This window comes from Asparagus officinalis, chromosome 2 (assembly GCF_001876935.1).
Source record: "Asparagus officinalis chromosome 2, Aspof.V1, whole genome shotgun sequence".
Taxonomy (NCBI): domain Eukaryota; kingdom Viridiplantae; phylum Streptophyta; class Magnoliopsida; order Asparagales; family Asparagaceae; genus Asparagus; species Asparagus officinalis.
The window spans coordinates 68,883,053-68,890,898 of NC_033795.1; positions in this window are offsets into that span (position 1 = coordinate 68,883,053).

Below are 7,846 nucleotides of genomic sequence, written 5' to 3' on the forward strand. Positions count from 1 at the left end.
AGTTCATTTGGCGCATCATCTTCGGACGTGGAACAAGACGACAAATAAGCAAAGTCGGATTTCTCATTCATGATAATTTTTTCCGGGCTGCTTGTCGGCCACTACTGTCCTGACTCGTTCATAGTTGTCCACATACTTCAAGCACTGGTGTAATGTGGACGGGACTATTCTGTTTCCATGGATCCATGGGTGCCCCAGAGGTATGTTGTACGAGGGTTCGGCGTCGATGACGTAGCACGTCACCTCCGTCTTCATGTCGCCTATCCGACATTTCAGGCAGATTTTGCCGAGCGGCCGAGTCCCCGTGGCGTTAAAGCCGAAGATGGTAGTCGCAGTTGAGGAGAGGCTCTTTGGCGGTATCCCCAAGTGCTTGATCAACTTCAGGGGCACGATGCTCAGCGCGGACCCTGGATCGACCTGAATCCGATCCACTTTCGACGAGCCATCGTATCCTGTGAAGTACAGCGGCCGGTCGTGAGATGTGCTCTTGATGAGCATACCTTCAGGGGTGAAAGTAATGCACGGGACTCATCTTTCAGAGACTTGGCAGCAAGTTGCACATCCATGTTCTGCCTCCGTTTCTTTCGAGAAATGGGTATAGAACGCCTCTGAGTCGGCCAGCGCCTCTTGGAGGGCCTCTCGGGTGGACCTGGACAACCGGAGGAGGTCGTACATGGTAATTCGTGCGGGAATGCTTTTCAGTTGCGCGAGCACGTTGAACCGGAAAGGCTAGCGGCTTGTGCTTGGTCCGTCCTGATTGGGAGGGGTTGCTGCGACTGGCCTCGCGGGAGGTCCTGTCAGGTTCTCCGCCCTCGCGGGATATTCTTTCGCGAATTCTTTCCCTGCCCTCGTGGTGAAGACGTTGGTGTCTTCTTCAGAGTCGGTTAGGGCAGTCATCGCCGTGTCATCTCTACCTAGGATGGCGGAGACAACATTGCAGTGCTTCTTCTTAGCCTCCTTGGAAGGCTGTGCAGTCCACTGCTCGTCATGGAGGAGGTCTGGATGGACCCACATCACCTGCCCATTTGGCAGAGTTTGTGGGACCAAACCCTTTTCCCGCTGGTGGTGAAGATCATCGTTAGTGATCTTCAAGACCGCCTTGGGGATAGGGGTTACCCTTGCAGGGGCTTGAATCTCTGGGAGATCTGTCCCGAAGCTTAAAGTGATCATGTTCGTAGTCACTTGCTTCTGGACTTTCTCTTTCTTCAAAACCCCCGCGTCGTAGAGGGCCTGGAGCTTGTCCTTGAGGACGTAGCATTTGGTTGTGTGGTGTCCAAGGAATCTATGATATGCGCAGTAACTTGGGTCACCGGTTTTGTCAGCCTCCTCAGGCTTGGCGGCTTCTGGCAACTTAATTCGCCCACTCTTGAGTAGAGTGTCGAAGGTCGCCACCACCTGGTCTTCTTTGAAATCATATTGCCGCTGGGGGCGTGGTTCAAATTGCCTGGGTTTAGGCTTTTGAGCGGCCTTCGACGCCGGGGCGGTGTCGACTGCCATGATTTCTTTTCCCCTCGACCAAGGAGGATTCTTTGGCGCAGCTGGCTCCGCTGCTCCCTTTTTGGACTGCGGCTCTTCGGCCTCCAGCCTCTTGATCATATTTTCAACTTGCTCGCCTTGGCGAATGTAGGCGTATAAAACTGCCTATAGGTCCCTACGAACGGCTCAGTGCTAAGAAAAGATGATGAACATCATAATCTAAGTCACATGAGCTTGATTAATATCGATAAACACATGAAGTGGGTTGACGAACTATGTGAAGCAACGGAGTTTCAGAATAATGAGGATACGAACAGATCGGGAGCCCCGTGTCACTTACAAAAGACGAAATACCCTTCGTGTCTCATTCATTCCACAGATGATCTAATCATTGTAGCTTATATAACTCCTCATCGTCTTTCCAACGCACTTTGAATCGCTTAAATCCGAGTTCGGATGAAAAAGTTATGGTGAAAATGGACAAGTGTGCAAAACAAAATGTCTCAGCCCGAGTCGAGACACCCAAAGGTATCTCGGACATTGTGGAGCTGTTTTGAACATGATCCCATTTGAATCTGAAGAAATTCAAAACAGGAAAGTTGTAGATATTTTTTTCTACTTTCCAACCCATCTAGAATCAGGTCATTTGGAGGTCATATAAGGAAGTTATGACTAAAATAGCGCTGAGACACCCAGAGGTGTCTCGTACCTGGCCGAGACACCCAAAGGTGTCTCGAAACTTGTGGAGCTGTTTTGACCATGATCCCATTTGAATCTGAAGAAACTCAAAACAGTAAAGTTATAGATATTTTTGTTAACTTTCCAACCCATCTGGAATCAGGTCATTTGGAGCTCATATGAGGACGTTATGCCTAAAATAGCGCCGAGACACCCAGAGGTGTCTCGGACCTGACCGAGACACCCAAAGGTGTCTCAGAACTTGTGGAGCTGTTTTGACCATGATTCGTTTTGAATCTGAAGAAACTAAAAACATGAAAGTTGTATATATTTTTGTCATTTTTCCAATGCATCTTGGATCAGGTTATTTGGAGATCATACGAGAAAGTTATGTTCAAAATACCCGAGACACTCACAAGTGTCTCGGCCTGGCCGAGCCCCCTGGCCGAGCCAGCTCGGATCTGGGCCCAGATCTGGGCCCAGATCCGCTTTCAATGCCTATAAATAGAGGGCTGTAGGCTCATTTTCAAAAGGTTGGATTTTTTAGAGGCGAAGCCCTGCTGGATTGAAGACTCAGATCTAAAAAAGATTCAAGCTTTAGGACTTCGAGGACTTGTTCATCCAGATCTGGTGCTCGGCGATCGTCAACGCCAAATAAGGCAGGTGTTCGAGAGGACCGGATCTCAGATCTACGCAGGCGTACTCCGGATCAAAGCTTGGTCTTTGATCCCGAGATTTGGGCGATTGTTTCCTTGGTGAACCAATCCCCCCCGGCTATTATTTCCTTGGTGAAATAATACCCGTCGTACTGCGTAGATCCGACCGGATCTAGATCGTGCGGTGGTCCACGGATTAACCCCGGCGCAGGTGAAGAACCCACAAAGCGAGCGACCGCAAAACAGGAGCTCGCGATTTGTTCGACAAACAAGGAGAAAGTTGTAATTTTTCTTTTATTTTCTTTGATTTTCGTTGTAACCGGATCTTATAAAAAGGCCGGATCTTTGTAACTCAAAAGTTGTTATTTAAAGATAGCAATGGAATCAGTAATGAAGAAAGAAACGATTTTTCTCGCGAACAATCTGGCGACCACAGTGGGAGGTTTAAAACGATCCTAACTGTAAGAAGGTTTGATCGCTCGATTTGTGTGCCTCTCGTTCATTGAAGGAATCGAGAGGGGATTTTGGTTGTGGTCCTAAGGTTTGACCAGGTAAACGGTGGGTTTAGTGCTTATCACTTTATTTGTAATGATCGGGTTATCCCTAAAAAAATTACATGTAACATTCTTTCAGGAACTTCCCGTTACATGAATTATCCACCCCCAGCTTTTCTTGCGAAACTGGGTTTATCATCGTATCGGTTGCATGATCGGGTTATCCTTAAGAATACCACGCATGGCACTCTCCAGGAACTTCCCTTGGAAGAAAGGAAATAGTTTAGACTCATATATCTATTGGAGTATCAGGGAATAATTTAACCTCTTATACCGGTCGGAGGATTGAGAAGCAGTTTATACTCATATACTCTTCGGAGTCTTAAGAAGCAGTTTATACTCTTATACTTATCGGAGTGGTGCCGTTCTCAACTGGCTTACTCTAGCGTTATAACGCCGGCTTCAACCTGCCGTTCTCAATTGGCTTACCTTAGCGTTATGACGCCGGCTTCAACCAAGGTCTGAATGCTATTCTTGAGAGTAAAGCAATCCTTGGTGGGATGAACGACCCTCCTGTGGTATGCACAGTACTTTGGGTCCGTAGTGTTGTCAGCTTCCTCCTGATCTGTGATAGGTGGTAGCTTCAAACCAACGAGCTTTTCTCCCGGAGGAGAACTTCTTGGACTTGCGGGGGGAGATAGAGCCGGACGAGGACACGTACTCCTCGAACTTGGCTTGGTCGAACTCGTACTCGACCTCCTCCACGACCGGGATTGCAATCCGCGGCTGCGACGCATCGATCTCATTGGCGAGATCGTCGGCTCCCACTGTGGTCGCCAGATTGTTCGCGTGGAAAACTGTTGCTTTCTTCATTAATGAGATAATTGTCATCTTGAGTTACAACTTTTTGAGATTACAACTTTCCTTCTGTGAACAAATCACGAGCTCCTGTTTTGCGGTCGCTCGCTTTGGTGGGTACTTTGCCTGCGCCGGGGTTAATCCGTGGACCACCGCGCGATCTAGATCCGGTCGGATCAATATACTTAAGTACCTTAAAAGGACTAAAGAGTTATTTTTGATATACGGTAAAAGTGACCTCCGAATGGAGGCTTTTTCCGACTCAAGCTTTCAGAGCGATATCGATGATAGTAAGTCTGTATCAGGATATGTTTTCACCCTCAATAGAGGAGCTGTCAGCTGGAAAAGTTCCAAGCAGGATACAGTAGCAGACTCGACTATGGAAGCTGAATACATTGCAGCTAATGATGCAGCTAAAGAAGCTGTCTGGATGAGGAAGTTCCTTTTAGAGCTGGAAGTTGTTCCCACCATTAAAGATCCAGTACCTTTATACTGTGATAATAATGCTGCAATAGCTCTGACAAAGGAACCCCGATCTCACCATAAGTCCAGACACATTCTGAGGAAGTATCACTTGATCAGGGAGATAGTTGATCGCCGGGAGATCAAGATTGAAAGAGTAGACACAAAAGATAATATAGCAGATCCATTCACAAAGGCAATTGCTCGTTCACAATTTGAGAAACTTGTTGAGCTATTGGGTATTAGATACTATAATTGGCCTTAGTGCAAGTGGGAGTTTGTTAGATATAGGTGCCCTGCAGGCAATTATTGTATATTGTAACAGGACCTATATGTATATAACATCCTTGTTCAAAATGATAGTATGCTATTTTGGTCAGATTTATCTGATGTTCTAAATATACAGATAATGTCCTTAGAATAAATACTAGACTATCAGACATTTCGGATAGTGATCGTAATGAAGAGATCTGATTAGTCGGTAACGTATATTCTAAAATGTTCCTAGTTGATGAAGTGTTGAGATAGGACATCATCACTTTGGTTTAGACTAGTGTATGCTTTATTTCTCCTTTTGAAGGAGATGATCAATCTCTTAGATCATTGATGTGAGACATCAAGATACAGTATACAGGTGACTCATTAGTGAATGAGTTGACTGAACGACTCGCCGAGAACATCTAGTTGGTAATATACTTAACTGTCAAATAGAAGTTCTCAAGTGATATAGTACATAGTAGTCTCTTGACCTGAGGCATGAGTGCAATATCTTATATGTCAGTAAAGATGTATTTAGACTTTTACCTAACCACAGTTCTTATTGAATTGTGCATAACGGTTCTTGTTGGGTACATCCCGAGACATAAGTAGATATTGAGATGCCAAGAAGGGATTCGTCTCTCCCAGTATAGGGGTTGATGTCATAAGATTGTTTGATATAACTATAGCCTGGAAATCCTTGGCCAAGGTGAATAAGATAAACTGAGTGTCAGTTTGATCTTATAGGTTATGAGTTTAATATCAATAAACACTAATCAAGCTATTAGGGTTTGACAGTTTGCCATACCCTAGGCTCAATAGTTTGACATGGTTTGACGAAGAGACCGGACTGTACGGTATTATCATTGAGTGGTCCTGATAAAATTGGATAAGCATCTTGCAGACCTTTATCACAACTTATACCCGGGTGGTCTTCATGTGTAGCTAGCACCTCTGTTGTACTTATGGATATGATCCACTACCGAGTTTTTTAAGTTGGGCCCTAGAGTCACACCAAGCGCGTACTTGAATCCTATGAAACACAATTTATGGAGTGATGCGTATGATTGATACGCATATATGATTTCTTCCGGATACACATAAACGGTTATGTATATCGGTAAAATCGGAATGCTATGTGCTTAGGAAATGAATTCCAGTATTTTTCCCATAAAGTTAACTTTTAGTCAACTAGTTGACTTTTTGGTCAACAGTTGACTTTTGGTCAACTCTTGATTTATTTGGTCATATAGTGACTAATTAGTTAAAGATTGGAATAATACTATATACCGTATTTATGAAATACTGTATTAGTGATAATAATTTGGTATTCTCATTTATGAAATACACATACCATGTATAATGAGTCATGAGATGAGTCACTTAGTGGTATGGTTTGAGCACATGGTTTATTAGCACATGGTTTTGAAATGTAATGATTCATAAGATGATTCATTGCATGACTCACTTGATTAATCATTAATTTTTGATGATTCATTGCATGACTCATAGGATGAGTCATTCATATCATGAACACATTTCACTCTATAAATATGAGCTCTTTTTCTTATGGAAAGGTTAATGGAAAATTGGCTAAGTGTTTTTTTCCATAAGAGAATAAAAGAGAGCTCTCCTCTTACTAAACTTTAGCAATCTTTGAGCAAGAGGAAGTAGTAGGATTTTAAGAACCCCGGGGTGGATATCTTGCCTTGTGTCTTAAGAAGACTCCCATTTTATCAAGCTCACTTGAAGACTTGGAGATCCACTACAAGGAGATTTTCTACTACAAGGAGCAAGAGCTAGGGGTTATTCGATCTTCCATCGAATCACGCTACGAAAGTATGACTTTCTAACTCTTGTATGCTCTCTTAATAATAAGGATCATGTTAGATTTAATTAGACGATCCATATGAATATTTCATGCTCTCTACATGCTTAGTATTTTTGTACATACATGTCTTCCGCTGTGTATTATGCATGTAGACATAGCACGATTTCCTTCAATTAGCGTGTGTGGTCATGGTAGATCCCGTACCCGGGGTGCTAGGCAAGCTAAGCTAGCGCCTGAGCTGCAATAGGCTCTATAGTATCTGATTGACCTTATGGAGCCGATTGCAGCCAGATTGGCAGTGCCCGAGGAGCGAGTGGCAAATTAGTTTCCACCAACTATACTACCTCTTGTGGTTCTACCACCAGTCGTCCCAACTATGCCTATTGCAGAGGCATCACCAGCGGCTACACCACCACTAGCTATTAATAGAACCGTAGAGTGTTCGCGGGGAAAATCGTGTCTTTCTTCATTGTTGATTCCATTGTCATCTTAGATAACAGCTTTTGAGTTATAAAGATCCGGTCTTTTTGTAAGATCCGGTTACAATAAAATCAAAGAAAAATAAAAAAAGATTACAACTTTCTCTTTTTGTGTCGAACAAATCACGAGCTCCTGTTTTGCGGTCGCTCGTTTGCGTGGGTTGTTTGCCTGCGCCGGGGTTTATCCGTGGACCATCACGAGATCTAGATCTGGTCGGGTCTACGCAGTACGACGAGTATTATTTTACGAAGGAAATAATAGCCGGGGAGGATTATTTCACCAAGGAAATAATCACCCAAATCTCGGGATCAAAGACCAAGCTTTGATCCGGAGTATGCCTGTGTAGATCTGAGATCCGATTTGAGATTCGGTTCCTCTCAAACTCTTGCCTTATTTGGCGTTGACGATCGCTGAGCACCGGATCTGGATGAGCAAGTCTTCAAAGTCCCAAAGCTTTAATCTTTCTTAGTTCTGAGCCTTGAATCCAGCAGAGCTTCGCCTCCAAAAGTTCCAACCTTCTCAAATGAACAAAGGGGGGGCCTATTTATAGGCAACCCTCACTGTGCCTTGGGCACAAGGTGGCCGGTGAGTGTACGGGCCACTTAGAGGTGGCCGGTGAGCACGCTGGCCACTTGGAGGTGGCCGGTGAGCAC